Source organism: Leptodactylus fuscus, chromosome 1 (assembly GCF_031893055.1).
Source record: "Leptodactylus fuscus isolate aLepFus1 chromosome 1, aLepFus1.hap2, whole genome shotgun sequence".
NCBI classification, from domain to species: domain Eukaryota; kingdom Metazoa; phylum Chordata; class Amphibia; order Anura; family Leptodactylidae; genus Leptodactylus; species Leptodactylus fuscus.
Genome location: NC_134265.1, coordinates 248475759 through 248493434, shown reverse-complemented (window position 1 = coordinate 248493434; position 17676 = coordinate 248475759). Strand labels below are relative to the sequence as shown.

General features: G+C 39.4%; 1 protein-coding gene across 1 annotated transcript in view; it reads right to left on the bottom strand.

Moving 5' to 3' along the window:
* The window catches only part of BMPR1B (bone morphogenetic protein receptor type 1B), a 404403-nt gene that overhangs the window by 346249 nt on the left and 40478 nt on the right, over window positions 1-17676 (bottom strand). Inside the window, exon 2 of the mRNA XM_075285697.1 lies at window positions 3761-3799. The gene's annotated coding sequence lies outside the window, so the exon portion shown is untranslated. The remainder of the gene's footprint in view (window positions 1-3760; window positions 3800-17676) is intronic.

Here is a 17676-nt window from a genome sequence, read left to right as displayed (position 1 = left end):
AGCAATTAAAAAAGGTATCAACTACTGGAGACTTTCAATTTTTATTTTTTTTTAATATTTCTTTAACTATGCATACACTGTAAAAAAATGACATTTTTCAATATCAAAAAAGAGAAATAAAAAATAATATTTGATCCTTTAGAAGTATAAACAATTACTTTCATTGTAATGATTCAGTAAATTTTTATATATGCATATTTTAAAGTAGATTGTGAGCCACATATAGGGATCACAATGTACATTTCTTTTCCCCATCAGTATGTCTTTGTACAACAGGAGGAAATCCATGCAAACACGGCAAGCACATACAAACTCCTTGCAGATGTTGTTCCTAGAAGGATTTGAACCCAGAACTTCAGCGCTGCAGTGCTAACCATTGAGCCACCATGATGCCCTCTGATATGCTTTTTCTATCACTATTCTATTTCAAAACACCACATGACAGAATATTTTGTAATGTGAGCCTTCCTAGGTTACCGTAAAGGTATATGCAGAGTTTTTCAGCTAAAACATTAATAGCATATCCACGTAATATGCCATAATGTCTTACTTGTTTGGATCCACCATAGGTACCTGCACCTATTTCAAGCTCTGTTCTTGGTGTTAATGTGTATAGAAAGGTTAATACACATACATGCCTCTCTTTGTACATTTCCAAGGTCGTTCCGAAAACAGTCAACCATGCTTACTTTCCTGTTTACAAAATTTCTTATAAAAATGAATGTAGGTGTTGCCACCTCTTCATTCATAGTGGTTATGGTAAAGTGATACCTGACCCCTTCTCAAGATAGGTGCAGGTCCCAGAGGTGGAACCTGCATCTATAATACATCAATAACTTATGTCTTAAAAATGCTGTCAACTACTGTAGAAAAAAGTCTTGCTTGGAGTTACTTAACATCTGTACTCCAGTGAATTCCTTAAGTCATTCTGCACAGTCAGATCTGTATAATGATAACTTCAGTAAATAAACAGTTCTGTGTGATTGCTCAGATGTCTTATGGGACTACCAATAGTACGAGTTTATTTTCTGGAACCTTTCAGCATCTTGTTAAACACTATGCCTTATATATGAATTTCAAGTGAAGAATGTCAAACAATATTCACATCAACGCTGTGAACACTGGCCATTCATAGCCTCATAATTCCAAAGACTAAATAAACCCATTTGCCTCAGTGCTATAAACAATTACTGCTCCATGTACAAATGTCTTTACTTCTTGCTTATTATAGCAATGTGGTTGGAATGGGGATTGTAAAGTTGTGAAGTCTATTAAAGTTGTTTATGTGTCTGTTATTTAAAAAAGGGTTATTTCTTTTCCAATTATTTGAAATATATTACAGAATATCTAAACATTAATTTCTCTTTGCAATCCTCATTTTATTCACTCAAACGTCTTCATTTACAGCAAAGCCATTGTAGATGAAATTCCATTGGGAATTTATTTTCTATGATATCTGCTGTTTTAACACCTGCTGTCTCATACCTGCACTCTGCATTGCGGCATATGTAGTACTACACACCATTTCCTGCTGTGGCACTAAAGGCGTAACTACCGATGTAGCCTGGGTAGCGGCTGCCACAGGGCCCAGCACATTAGGGGCCCGGCGAAAGCCGCTACCGCTGTTTTTTTTTTTTTCTTAATAGGCCGTTACCAGCTAGGTAATGGGCCCTATTTACTTACCGATCCTGGTAGGGGCCAGGATCGGTAAGTGACGCCACAGGCCCCACAAACACTATCATTATATTCGGGGGTCTTTTCAGAAAGTTCGGTCGAAAGTTCACCACGCGGCCCCGCCATTCCTAGTTATGCCACTGTGTGGCACTCTGCGGCCTACTTCTTCCTACCTGCTCCTAACACTCTAATTAAAAGTAGTATATCCTTACCTTCAATACGTAATGGCCCAAACGTATTAAAAAAAAATAAAATCAGTGACAGCCTTGGATAAAGCTAGATGTGCACGACCGCGGTGCAGAACGGGCATGAAAAATATCCATTATTCACGGCTGTCTGGCACCTGGGGAACGGCCATTTTCATGGATTCCCCATACATTTCAGTAAAAGAAGGAATTTGCCTCAAAATCCAACTCAAAAAACGCCTCCCATTCATTTCAAAGGGAGTCAGAAGTAGATTTTTTTTTTTTAAATTAGGTAGAGGAAAACAAGTGACATGACCTATCTTCAGGTGGATTCTGTCTTGAAAAACCCATTGAAATCAATGGAATTTTGAAAAAACATAAAATGGTTTTTGACGCTGTTTTTGATGCATTTTTTAATTTGTTTTTTTGCGAAGGAGAAGTTTCCAGGTCCATACAGCATTCTGGGGCAAAAAAAAAAACACAGCAAAAACTGCAACGAAAAACGCAACAAAAACCGTATCATTTTTTTTAAAAAAAAAGTGTCAAAAAACTATTTCCCAATTCCTGAAGCAGATTTTTTTATCCTGCAAAAAATTCCATGTGAACATACTCTAACAAAGCCATATTGCTTCCATATATATAAAAAAAGTTAAACACAGGGCACCTACAACAGAAGCCATCCGGGCTCACATAAAAGATCCAGTTAGAAACAGTAGAAAATAGAGGAAGATATAATGTGACTGGATGATACGGTGGAGGCACCACTCATTGCCAATGCAGCAACAGCGCATGCATACACCCTTTGTGCATATGTGTGAGGAACCTTGCTCTATGCACACCTAAACTACTGTAAAAGAAAAGACTTCCCAGAAGGAGATATCTTAGTGCAATAATATATGTGCATATGGTTAATATAGACCTGGAATATAGAGGCACCATGCCATCTGAGACAAACTCAAACATGCTGAGCCGGGCATGAGCTGTTTTTCATCCAACAGGCTTTTCCTAGGTACAGCTTTATTCTGGCTTTTATCCAAAGACCTGCCCTGTGTTTTTATATATTTCTGCATGCTGCACAATACCAATATGTGTTCATTCCCATACAGCGCCACAAATATTACATATAGATACATACATAAAAAAAATAAACTCTCAGATTGCACCATGTGCTGGTTTTGTTGTCTTTCATTGTCTGACACACAGCCCAATGGATTAATAAAAACTTTGTAATAAGCTTTAAGGGAGTCTACCAGCTTCAAGCATGGTACCGCAGTAATATGGGCATAGGTATAAGGGGGCGTTCACACTTACGCCCAGTGTCCACCCTGTGCCATTCCACCGGGTTTCCGTTCTCAGCCCCGAGAAACTGGACAAGGGACAGCTACCCAGATCTCAGATTTAAAACCCATTCATTTGGGTTTGTACCTACCCCACCAGTGGAAACGTAGGTGAATGCTACATTATTATTTATGTTAAACTTTGCTGACTTTTTGGCCTAACCTAGGGAGGTGTTTTTATACGTTTTGCTGATCGCCAACACATTTTCAACAGGTAATGCAAAACATGAACTGAATTTTAGTTGCTCCTGGCTTAAGTGTGACTAATCATAAGCTAGCATGATTATTATAGAACCAAACATAACATTTCCACAGGCATTTTAAGCACTCTAATATTTTCAGACAGTTTGGTGTAACTTTTGTAACCAAGAGAGTGTGATCATCGCTCACCAAAAATGGAAGCCATAAAGATACCAGATTAAAAGTTATGTTTTAATTCACACCCATTATTTGGTGCTGGATCTACCTTCATCTTTTTGTATAACATCAACATTTACTTATATTTCATATAGAAATAGAAACAAGCAATGTAGTGTGTAATATGTAGTAAATATGTGATCTTACCTCCAAGGGCTTGTAATACAGGGTATGGATGAATTCCGTCTGTTAAACAAAGAAAAAATACATAGCTAATATAATATATTGCTCAGAATTATTTGAAAGCAAACAGTAAAGCCCATCTCTAGTGATTTTTCTCTAGTATTATAAAACCCCATGCCCTATGCCATATTGCTTCATGGAATACTGTCTCATTTTAATGTTATCTAAAAAAAAGTTATAAAGATATATAATTAAGTTATAAAGACACATATTCATGCAATCTGATCATTATAATCCCCTTGCCCAAACTTCAGTCCCCTTCCTCACTCATTCAGTTATCAATGAAATCATTGACATCTGTAAAGTTGGACATACACATCAGATAGCTGTGCACCAGATGCTCATTTTGCTGACAGCTATTTCTTTCAAGCTTCCTATACACATGTACATGCAGCACAGACAAACATGCATTGTTGTATACGTTCTGAATGAGGGAAGGGGAATAATGTTAACTGACTCTGACAACTTTGCAGGAACAGCCAACCATCTATTTTGAATGGGGTTTTCACAACTGTTGAAAAGAAGGATCAGGCTCTTAATATGCCCTGGCTTTTTGTTCTTGGGGAAGATTTTCCACTATCATAGATTTGCCACTGGCAGCAGCTTAGAACCCTCTCTCCATTGAAAACACACATGCACTTGGTTGAACAGAACATACATGTGTATGGAAATAGAAGGTTCATGAAAATAACTGTAAGGCTAGTCTCAAATCTGCACTGGATGAACACGCCGGATCCTCATTATAGTCAATGGGGCCCCTGAGGCTCTGTTTACATCTGCCATATTCAGAATCTATTGTTGTCCATTTTTCCATTCTTCTGGTCCTCCAACGGACCAAAAGAACAGAACTCAAATTGTAGATGCCAACAGCTATCCAATGTATGTGACTAGTTTTAGATATAGACCTTTTATGTATCAAATAAAACCCATAAATGACATAAACCATGGTCAAACCTCTTCAAAATACTATCTACTTTGTATCTACTGGTTATTGAATCTTATATCTAGATATATGTTGAAATTTTTTGTTATTTCCAATTTTCCCCATAATAATCATAGCAGCCACATGTTCCACAATTATGTCTTCTTTATACAAGAACATACCTGAACCTCAGCACTGCCTGCACAAGGTAGGGGTATTATTTATTGAGTCAACTATTCACGTATTTGTTGTGACATTACCATTTTCAAAATAAATTGTGTACTGCAGCAGTTTTGAACTCACTGCTATTATCTGGCGAATATTGTTGTACATTAGATGTTTCTAAATGGGTTTTTTTGAGTCTGCGGTGTATGTGTTGTAATAGTAGCAAACTTTATACAATTTTTGGATGTATTTTGGTGTGCGTATTATGGGACATGTGTTTTGAGTGTTTTGAATGTGTTATGTGGTTGAGACCCTCATAACCTAATACCATTGTGTCAATTGCCAATGGGAATCACCAAATTGAGCTTTACTGGTGGTTTTCAGTTGTTGGTTTTGTACAAACGATAAGAAATTAAAGGGGTTCTCCTATATCAGCCTTTCAGCCAGGCTGCATGCAGTGTCTGCTTCTCAATTCCTTTATTTCTCTTCTACAAGTCAGATAATATGCAGATTCTTGTACAGAACAGACTCTGTTATCTGTTTGTTTACTTAGATAAATAACAGCCGGTGCTTTATCAGCAAAGTGCAATTATCTGAACGGATTGCCCTTCCGGCACTGAGTAAGTGGTATCACTTGTCCTATTTCCCAGGCCCGTGGTTGTAGCAATGCAGTGTAAACAATGGGAGGAATAAGGTCACATAGCAGGCAAACAAAGCAGAATTTCTAAAGCAATATATTTTTAAAAAAGGCTTCAATTTACATAAGCTACCAGTATAGATAGGATCCTTGACATGATACAACCCCTTTTTTTTTTTTTTTAAACCCCTTTAGCAGAAAACACTCCTCAAAAAGGAACAGTTTTACTGGAACACTTTGGGAATAGACCGGGTGAGTAGTAGACTTGCCAACAAGGTAACGTCTTAGGGCTCGTTCACACGGAGTAAACGTGGCGCGCAATGTGCCGCGTGTACGGGACGTTTGCGCTGCGATTTTGACGGTGCATGTTTGCGGTCGCGTTAGCGCCGCGTAAACGCGCGTTAACGTGACCGCTAACATGCACCGTCAAAATCGCGGCTCACGCGTCCCGTACACACGCCGCATTGCGCGCCACGTTTACTCCATGTGAACAAGCCCTTAGGAGTGATGAAACACTACCTCAACCTACACTCAGCCTTGGCACCCTAATAACTCCTGTTCTAAAAGATCAATTTTGTTCCTTTGAGACACACTGGGTAATTGCCCCTGGGTCCTACATATGTGTGGATTATACTAAATTTCATTGGGTAATATTAAAAGTTAAGTTTTAGATTTAGTTCACACTTGCTGTTTGAATATTTGACCATCAACCAAACTACCCAATTCAGAAATGTTCCATGACTATTGAAACACTTAGATACACAAATGACTGAACCACAAGTCTATTTAAGAATAGTATTTTGCTTTATTCTGCACACCACTTATGGCAATTTATCAAATATGCTGCACAATGGAACAGTCACAATTGCTGGGACAGTAAACAGGAAGAAAAGAACTTTCTGATAGTTTTCTGAGTCATACTCTACACCTTTTTTCATATCTTCTGTCTCTTTTAAAGTCTGCCAGAATTCTATTGTACTGCTTGACTTGACTAATAAATTTGGTTTTAAAAGAGTGATAATAAGAATACGTGTAGATATATTAAGCTACACAGAAACAAAGGATTCAAGATTATATGGGACTAATCACTACTGAGAAGCTATTCCACGAGTTATGTCTTCTTTCATATGTAATGTGAAAACAACTGTCTAAAATTCTATAAAAAAGAGTCTATTAACAGCAAATCACTTATAAACCAAATCAAAGTACCTTGTAGAGGTGATTGTACAGCTACCAAATATGCGTTGTATTCATATGCAAATGAAGGGAAAGTGCTTTGAAGATTTGCCTTAGCTTGTTTACCAGGCTTCAGTTGCAGCTCTAGATTCCCATGAACTAATAGTAACTAAGCAAAGTGTCAGACTGGGGTATCTAGGGCCCACCAGAGGTATTTTTTTCTGAAGGACCACCAGTTTCATGGTAATAGCCTATGTCACCGCACCTTTAATGATATCTCATGAATGCACTGACTGTTCCACAACCAGCGCATGCTGTCTGCTTTTCTGGCAATATCATGCTATATAGTACTGTACATGCACCCATAATGTACAACTGGTGCAATACTGTCAGGGAATCATGCAGCCAGAAAAACAGACACTATTGTACATGCCAATGGAGAAGTTTGGCACTTATGCTAGATTTTAGTAATGAAAAGGGTAGGTGGTTGAACTAGGTTGGGGCTGAGCAGTACTGGGTACAGGTTGAAGAAATGGTATTTGTTTCAGTGGTAACACTCTGGGTGCATAGGTCACCACATTTACTTAAAGGGGTTGCCAAACGTCCAAAAATTAATCGGTAAATGCATACATAGCTCTGCTAAATACTCACTGTTCCCTTGTGCACCCCTTGCTTGGTTTTATTTTACTTGCTGCTCCTTACAAGCAGTGAATCTGTGGGCAAACTACATTTCCTATGATTCATCTGCCTGCTCTCACTCTTTGTGTACCCCTCTCTGTCTACTTCTCCACTCTCACATCCACGGTCACGTGCTGCTGTGACCTGAAAATAAATCAGAACAACAGTGCAGAATTTAAAAATTTAAAGCTGCTATTTGGCCCATATAATTTTTTTTAACTGGAAAAATAACCCCTTTAATATTAAGGCCAAGTCGCAAATTGCAGTTTTTTTAGTTTTTTTTGCTGCAGATTTTGCTGCGTTTTTTAAATCGAAAGCCAAGAATCTCCATAGAAGGAAAGGGAAATATATAGGAAGTACTTGTCTTCTACCTTCTGATAAATCCACTTCTGGCTTTTGCAAAAAAACAAACATCTGCACCGAAAAAAAAACTGCATTTCCGCAACGGAGAGCCTTAGCCTAAAAATTCTTTATGACCACCTGATCAGTAATTTTACAATTCAAAAGTATGTTCCGCAGACTTTCTGTTACCACTACATCTACTGGAATGCTGCTGGCGTTTCCGAAGATTTAATTGACATGCTGCGATTTCCAAAACCGCAACGTTTTTGGAAATCGCAGCATGTCTGTGATGTTGTTTGAAACACAAAGTGGGCATGGGATTCACATGAATCTCATGCACTTTGTAGATACTGTAAAATATCACGATTTATCCCGTGGCTTTTCCGCCGTGGGTAAATCGCGACGTTTTCCCGCCCATGGGGCCCCAGCCTTAAGTAGGAATCTTCAGCTTGAGAAAATATGGGCAGAGATGAATACATGAATTTATTAACTTATCATTTGATATTTGAACTGTTTCTAAAGTTTGGTAACTATGGAATCTAATACCATGTGGAATGTAACAAAACATTCTGAAATACTAGAGAGTCTGTTGTGAGCCATCACCTTTGGATACTGTGTTTACTTATAAAGCACTGGAAACTAAATCTGAATTAACCAGACGTTATATTCAGCTATGTCATTAAGAGAACAAAACACAAGCTAAATGCACGACAACATTATCATTAAGCCTTAGCCTGATTAGACATAGTAATTTCACACTCAACTAACAGCAGAGTTAAAAAAAGGATTACAATGGATTAATGCTGAGCAATAACTTTTTTACCTTATGACACACCAGCTGAACTAAACTGTCTTACAGCAAGTGATCCATAAAGCAGGATCTTAAGAGTGTAAATGCTAACTTTTTGAAAAGTCATGAGAAAAAATATTTTAAAAAATCAGATTTTCAAAATCTTTGACTGTAAAGTTAGATAATGCCATGGCCTATATATGGATATGCTGACAGTGATTGTGTAGAGTAAATTATAGCAATGAATATGGCCACCACCTCTTAACTGCAAGGAAAGTCTAGGTCAAACCATATTTATGTGCGACTGCAGCTCGCAGATTCTTTTTAGCAGTAGAGTATTGCAAAGCCAATACTGATGTCCTGAGCATAAGTCACTGAGGAAGACTTCCAGAAAATAACTAGACTTGTATCACCGAAAAAATAGCATGTAGAATGTCGATAAAACTTAACCTTTGTTAGGTATGTATTATAAATACACAGTATTGTAAGCGGCCATTTTCTCGTGGTCTGTGGGCATGCGCAGTCTGCTCTGCCTGAGACCTAGAAGTCTGAAACCTGCGCTGGAAGAAGAGGATGAAGAGGACGCTGCTGACGAAGATGGAGGCGGCGCTGGAGAGAGTTCTATCGCAGCATTGGGGACGCCCCCAGTGCTGTTTGAGTGCTAGGGCCCGCCCCAGTGCTGCGAGAGAACTCATTTGCATACCGAAAAGAACCGGGATTTCAGGCGAAGGGCAGTGCAGAGAAGACAACAAAAGGTAGGAGAAGACTAGCCTTTCTTAAGGCTATTCCGACGTGTTACTCAGAAAAGAAAAAAAAAACGTTTGTGTGATAGGATCCCTTTAAGAAACAAATTTACTTGTTCACTGTGTTAATGCTAAGATAAGTATGTACCATGGTAAGGAAACGTTATTTGCTTTGTATTATGAGGCTCTTATTTACTGACCAAGGAATTTTAATTTCAGGTAATATTTACCCCTCTGAAGTAATTGTTGATTTTGCAGAATAAAGATTATATCTTAGATTGCAGGGAATCAACCATGTGTATTGAATGTCATCTTTTGCATATCAACATGTAGAGACAACATTTCCCAAATAGTAAGGAACTGCCTGCAGGTGAGACTATAAGGAACCACAATATACAATTATATCTTGAATACATCAACACCAACTGTTTTTTACACTTAAATGGGTTTTGCATACCAAAATTGATTTATCATACTGATGACCGATCCACAGGATAGGGTATCAGTATATGATCTGCAGGGCTCTGAAACCCAGGCCCTGCCCAATTCAGCCGTTACAGCGGCCTTCAGGAGCCTGAAGCAGGATCAGAGGGTAAGTAGGGAGCGCTCTTCCTATTCAAGTAATTCCATGGAATCACCACAATGCAGCGGATGAGGCTGCCAGGCTACTCCTATTTTTTGAAGCTGATCTCTAACCTGAACTCCCATATATAGGGTTGAGCCGATCTTGAGATTTCAAGATCGATTTTAAAATCCGATTTCCGATCATTTTCCAGCCAATCTCGATCCTGATCGCGATCGCGAAATTTGCTCGATCGCCGATCGGAATCCGATCCTTTCCAAACCCGATCCTCAACCCTAGTCAATGCTTCTCTATGGGAAAAGTCACTTTTAGGGTTGAGCCGATCTTGAGATAACCTCCGATCTCGATCCCGCTGGAAAAGATCGGGTCGGAATTCCGATCGCGATTGTGAAATTTACTCGATCGCCGATCGAAATCCGATCTTTTCCGATCCCGATCGCTCAACCCTACCCATATATCATTGATTGAATTTGTGGTTTAATAGAGTGTATGTTTTAATATTAGATCTTTCAATATCATATTTGTGTTGTTTCAATGGTACAACCATCCTTATTTGATTGCAGACCATTTCTATCCTTTGTTACCTTTACTCAGCATCAAGTGTACAGTGCCTACAAGTAGTATTCAACCCCCTGCAGATTTAGCAGGTTTACACATTGTGAATTAACTTGGCATTGTGACATTTGGACTGTAGATCAGCCTGGAAGTGTGAAATGCACTGCAGCAAAAAAGAATGTTATTTCTTTGTTTAATTTTTTTTTAAATTGTGAAAAGTTTATTCAGAGGGTAATTTATTATTCAACCCCTCAAACCACCAGAATTCTGTTTGGTTCCCCTAAAGTATTAAGAAGTAGTTCAGGCACAAAGAACAATGAGCTTCACATGTTTGGATTAATTATCTCTTTTTCCAGCCTTTTCTGACTATTTAAGACCCTCCCCAAACTTGTGAACAGCACTCATACATGGTCAACATGGGAAAGACAAAGGAGCATTCCAAGGCCATCAGAGACAAGATCGTGGAGGGTCACAAGGCTGGCAAGGGATACAAAACCCTTTCCAAGGAGTTGGGCCTACCTGTCTCCACTGTTGGGAGCATCATCCGGAAGTGGAAGGCTTATGGAACTACTGTTAGCCTTCCACGGCCTGGACAGCCTTTGAAAGTTTCCTCCCGTGCCGAGGCCAGGATTGTCCGAAGAGTCAAGGCTAACCCAAGGACAACAAGGAAGGAGCTCCGGGAAGATCTCATGGCAGTGGGGACATTGGTTTCAGTCAATACCATAAGTAACGTACTCCACCGCAATGGTCTCCATTCCAGACGAGCCCGTAAGGTACCTTTACTTTCAAAGTGTCATGTCAAGGCTCGTCTACAGTTTGCTCATGATCACTTGGAGGACTCTGAGACAGACTGGTTCAAGGTTCTCTGGTCTGATGAGACCAAGATCGAGATCTTTGGTGCCAACCACACACGTGACGTTTGGAGACTGGATGGCACTGCATACGACCCCAAGAATACCATCCCTACAGTCAAGCATGGTGGTGGCAGCATCATGCTGTGGGGCTGCTTCTCAGCCAAGGGGCCTGGCCATCTGGTCCGCATCCATGGGAAGATGGATAGCATGGCCTACCTTGAGATTTTGGCCAAGAACCTCCGTTCCTCCATCAAGGATCTTAAGATGGGTCGTCATTTCATCTTCCAACAAGACAACGACCCAAAGCACACAGCCAAGAAAACCAAGGCCTGGTTCAAGAGGGAAAAAATCAAGGTGTTGCAGTGGCTTAGTCAGTCTCCTGACCTTAACCCAATTGAAAACTTGTGGAAGGGGCTCAAGATTAAAGTCCACATGAGACACCCAAAGAACCTAGATAACTTGGAGAAGATCTGCATGGAGGAGTGGGCCAAGATAACTCCAGAGACCTGTGCCGGCCTGATCAGGTCTTATAAAAGACGATTATTAGCTGTAATTGCAAACAAGGGTTATTCCACAAAATATTAAACCTAGGGGTTGAATAATAATTGACCCACACTTTTATGTTTAAAATTTATTAAAATTTAACTGAGCAACATAACTTTTTGGTTTGTAAGATTTATGCATCTGTTAATAAATCCTGCTCTTGTTTTGAAGTTTGAAGGCTCTAACTTTTTTGCATCTTATCAAACCTGCCAAATCTGCAGGGGGATGAATACTACTTGTAGGCACTGTATATCACATTTCATCTCTTATGACTGATTTGTTGCAGTTCCTGATTAGCGTTAAGACCCCATGTAGATAAGCTGCAGCCAAAAAAGTGCTGACGACGGTAGAAATACACAATTTTTTTCCTCAGCATTTTCACAGAAAGTCCACAGAGTTTTCCTCCGCAGACTTTCTGCTTCTATTATACCTATATGGAAAACACCAGTATTACATTAGCATAATTGACATGCTGCAATTTACAAAAATGCAATCATTTTTGAAATTGCAGCATTTCCGTGGCAATTTTTTTCCGGCAAAGTGTGGATTGTATGGGAAAATGCATAAACGCATCACACATTTTCCCACACTGCTTTTCACAGAAAGTCTGCAGAAGGAAAACTTTCTGTCTGTGTTATACTTATACAGGAATCACGACAATTTCTGTAGGAATAATTGACATGCTGTGATTTTCAAAAATGCAACGGTTTTGAAATTGCAGCATTTCCACTGCAGATATTTTTTCTGCACTATGTGGATAGGATTGGCCAGAATCTCATCCACTTTGCATGTACTGTTTCCATAGTAGCCAAATATCAGTGTTTTCCCAAACAGCATATTCCCTAGCTTCTACTCCCAATTCTTATGTGTTAGATGGAATGCCTCAAATACAAAGAAAAGAGGTGTGGCTATAATAAACCTCTGTTAATCTCATATTATAATGCATAAAAAACACATTCTGGGTTAAAAACTCAAAGTTTGTTACAACTATTTCAGTACATTTTCCCTTCTTGACACATTAATGAACAGAATGTGAACTATTCTTGAAATGCAATTGTTCTACTCCCCTTTAAAAGAAATATTACCATGTTTTGAGAAATGAATATTTAGCTGTGAATTTCAACATCTTAAGTGATATGATTTACTTATGTCGTAGACTTTTAGTAAGTCACCCATCAAAGCGGTTTCAGAGGGCTGTAGATTAAATTCATCATTTACTACTCTATTACATAGCAGATTAGGACACACATGGCAAACACCCCTCCCAAGTACAAACACTCGTGTTGGTTCAACAGTGATATGACTTTATCTGCCTCTATGATTTCAGTTGTATGTAAATACTAGCAAAGGTCATTTGTTCCAGAGATTTTTTTCCTTTAATCTTTGAGGACTGGCACTTCACATGTTGTGCCATTACCATGTTCTATGTTGGCCATCCAGTAGTTGTGCTATTTAATCATTGCCAAAGCTAGCACTGAAAACACAAAAACTATTGAATTTAAATAATAGGATTACGGCCATTGCAATCACAGGGAATAAAAGGGAATCTCTGCCAATTACTCTTTGAAAAGGAAAGGTAATCACTCATTTCAGTGAGTCAACAAGGTTAGAAAAGTAACAACACTTCTGTTCAAGCTAATGTGATAGGAGGTAAAATTCAAGGAGATTTAGCCTGCCTAGCACAGAAAACATCTCCCCATGTGAAGAAGCTCAACAACATGCAAGGATTGCAAATATGAAAGACCTTCATACAGTGTTTAAAGTAAAGCCTTTTCTGTTTTGTCCCCAGTGCAAAGTCTAGACAATACACAACACTCCATACAGATGCATGAATTTGCTTTTACAAAATATAAAATTAGATAATCTTTGTAAATTATTATTGTGATTATGCAAAAAGGTCATCTGACATCAATTTCACTTGTATGAACTTCCTACCTTTGACAGAAATATTTAATGTTAATGGGGTTGTCCACTTTCAGACCAATATTGAGAGACAATAGTTATTGTTTGTATAATAAAAGTTGTACAATTTTCCCATATACTTTCTGTATCAATTCCGCATGGTTTTCTAGATCTTTGCATATCAGTCCACAATCATGTGATATAATAATAATTGATATAGTGCCAACTAGAGATGAGCGAACACTAAAATGTTCGAGGTTCGAAATTCGATTCGAACAGCCGCTCACTGTTCGAGTGTTCGAACGGGTTTCGAACCCCATTATAGTCTATGGGGAACATATACTCGTTAAGGGGGAAACCCAAATTCGTGTCTGGAGGGTCACCAAGTCCACTATGACACCCCAGGAAATGATACCAACACCCTGGAATGACACTGGGACAGCAGGGGAAGCATGTCTGGGGGCATAAAAGTCACTTTATTTCATGGAAACCCCTGTCAGCTTGCGATTTTCGCAAGCTAACTTTTCCCCATAGAAATGCATTGGCCAGCGCTGATTGGCCAGAGTACGGAATTCGACCAATCAGAGCTGGCTCTGCTGGAGGAGGCGGAGTCTAAGATCGCTCCACACCAGTCTCCATTCAGGTCCGACCTTAGACTCCGCCTCCTCCGGCAGAGCCAGCGCTGATTGGCCGAAGGCTGGCCAATGCATTCCTATGCGAATGTAGAGACTTAGCAGTGCTGAGCCAGTTCTGCTCAACTACACATCTGATGCACACTCGGCTCTGCTACATCAGATGTGTAGTTGAGCAGAACTGGCTCAGCACTGCTAAGTCTCTGCATTCGCATAGGAATGCATTGGCCAGCCTTCGGCCAATCAGCGCTGGCTCTGCCGGAGGAGGCGGAGTCTAAGGTCGGACCTGAATGGAGACTGGTGTGGAGCGATCTTAGACTCCGCCTCCTCCAGCAGAGCCAGCGCTGATTGGTCGAGTTCCGTACTCTGGCCAATCAGCGCTGTCCAATGTATTCCTATTGGAAAAAGTTTATGTCACAAAAATCACAATTACACACCTGATAGAGCCCCAAAAAGTTATTTTTAATAACATTCCTACCTAAATAAAGGTTATCCCTAGCTATCCCTGCCTGTACAGCTATCCCTGTCTCTTAGTCACAAAGTTCACATTCTCATATGACCCGGATTTGAAATCCACTATTCGTCTAAAATGGAGGTCACCTGATTTCGGCAGCCAATGACTTTTTCCGATTTTTTTCGATGCCTCCGGTGTCGTAGTTCCTGTCCCACCTCCCCTGCGCTGTTATCGGTGCAAAAAAAGCGCCAGGGAAGGTGGGAGGGGAATCGAATTTTTTTGGAGTTTGCTACGTGATGTTCGATTCGAATCGAACACATCGAACAGCCTGATATCCGATCGAACATGTGTTCAATAGAACACTGTTTGCTCATCTCTAGTGCCAACCTATCCTACAGCACTTACAAATCATAGAGTTCATGTACAGACAAAATGAGACAGAGTAATATATAAGTTCACACAATAGGAACAAAGGCTTTGCTCGCAAGAACGCACAATCTAGATACGGCCCATGGCTTTGCAATGAACAAGAGCTGTGTACTTATGTGTTCATCACACGATCATGGACTGATTTTTATATACTTCAAGTAAACAATGAATGGAAGCAGGCAGAAAACTAGAAAACCATGTGACATTAATACAGAAATCTATATTGGAAATTAGCAAATCGTTTAATTATACAAACAATAGCATTTGTCTCTCAATATATCTCAAATATCATTTTTATATTTTATTCAAATTTTATTGTACATCTCTGCTAAATAAAGCCCTCAGTATAAAATGAAAGGGTTTGTCAAAGATTAGAAAAACATGGCTACTTTACAGATCGGCTCCATATCCCTGCAACCTGTAGATAGTTGTGACACTGTTTTTGGAAGAGAGATGACATTTTTTCTAGTCCAGGCCAACCAGTTGAACCTAGTCATATATGGTTGACAATGACAAGGTTTCAATCTAATGCTATTTCAACAACAGAGGCAAAAGAGTCAATTATGTTGCTAAATAAAGGATTAAATAAGAGAGTCCTCTGCAGCAGTCATTACATCCCAGCCATACCTTATTCACAGCTCAGGTAATATCATCTCAGTGGGACCTGATCATTTGACAAGTACAGCTGAAATCCCTAGCAACTCCCAAAAGCTCTTAGACTGAGTTCACATGGGGTATTTTGGACCAGAACCTGAGGCAGCCATTCCGGTTCAAAATATGGGTAGCACTGCATCGGTATCCAGTCGCGCACTGTGCTCCGGATTAGGCCCAATGAATGAGCCTAGTTGGGAAGGTCTTCAGGTGGATTCACGAGGCGAATCAGCCTGAAGAATGAGCATGTCCGTTCTTTTTTCCGGAGGATGGAACAAACAGCTCCTGGAAAAAAAACTGACAGGCTCCCGTTGATTTCAATGGGAGCTGTCTTTCTGGTCAGGATTTTGAGGCAAATTCGGCCTCAAAATCTTGACCAAAAACTCTGTGTGAACTCAGCTTTAACATTTCTGTGGGTGTCACACTCTTAACATTCATCCCTTGTCTATAGTAAAAAATGTGATTGCAGGAATCCACTAGGGACCCCAGCAATCACAAGAACTGGGGCTCAAGTGAACTGTGTGAATGGAGCAGTGGTCACACGTACACATCACCACTCCACTCACAAAGGGTACTTGGAACTATCACTTCAGTGATTATTGCTGGTCTCAATGGTCATAACCCCAGCAACCAAGCACTTATCACCTATCTTGTGAGAAGGAGATATGTGTAAATAGTAGAATAATCACATTCATATTTAGCATATAGTATTAAACACATCTATATAAATCATGTGTTAAGCCGTATTGGACCAGATCAAATTTCAAATTTCTTTTTTATTTTACCTACCAGTCTCTCAAGGTCCATAGTAAAAATATAATCACGATTACAAATGATTTTTTTTGTTTTGATAGATTATTTTGAAGTATCCTATGTCATTTAGAATTCACTAAGCAATTGCTGTATCTATAGCCTTTACCCTAGGCTAATGTTCCATGTAGCAAGCCACAGTTAAAAAACGATGTGGAAAAGACTGTGGTGGAAATTCATTGCGATTTTTAAAAAATCATAGCATTTCCACTGTAATTTTATCTGCAATGTTCAGATGGAATTAGCCTGAATCCCATTCACTTTGTTGCTAATGTATAAAGCAGCGTACTTTGCCTCGGCGGTTACACTGCAGCCAAAACACTGAGTTTTCGAAACATGCAGCCACAGCCTTAGTTTATGGCATCATTTAGCGGGTCGCAGCAAAACAGGTGATGCAGGAAAAATTGCAACACATTGCGGTTTTTCATGCAGCACTTTTCACAGAAGATTCACAAACATTTCCTTTTTGGACGTTCTGCTTCCATTATACCTATAGGGAAACTGACAGCTTTTCTGTAGGTATAATTGACATGCTGACATTTCCAAAATCGTAAAGTTTTTGGAAATCACAGTATGTCCGCTGCATGTATTTTTCCACAATGTGTTGATGAGATTCGTCAAAGAATGCTGAAATAAGACTAATGACATGTTATACAATACGTTTTGTTTTACCTTAAATTTTATCAAAATCTTCTTCTAAAGTTTAACTTAGTCTTTGAAATTTGTTTTGGTTTAAGCTGTGCAAATTCTTTATGAGAAAAATGATATATGCCATCGTCGGTTCTTTACATAGCAGATGTCTTAGATATGCTTACCAGATGTACAGTTTAACTTGGATATACAACATTTTTAATGGTCTGTCAGAGCATCCAGATTGTGAACAAATTACCTGTTTATCCGGCATTCAGACAGTCAGTCTCCCCGACAATATCCCCTTGGGTTCTACATAAAAGAAGCTGCTATAGGTGTAAACATGCCTTCTCATTGCTTCCTCAACTTCCTAGGGCATATATC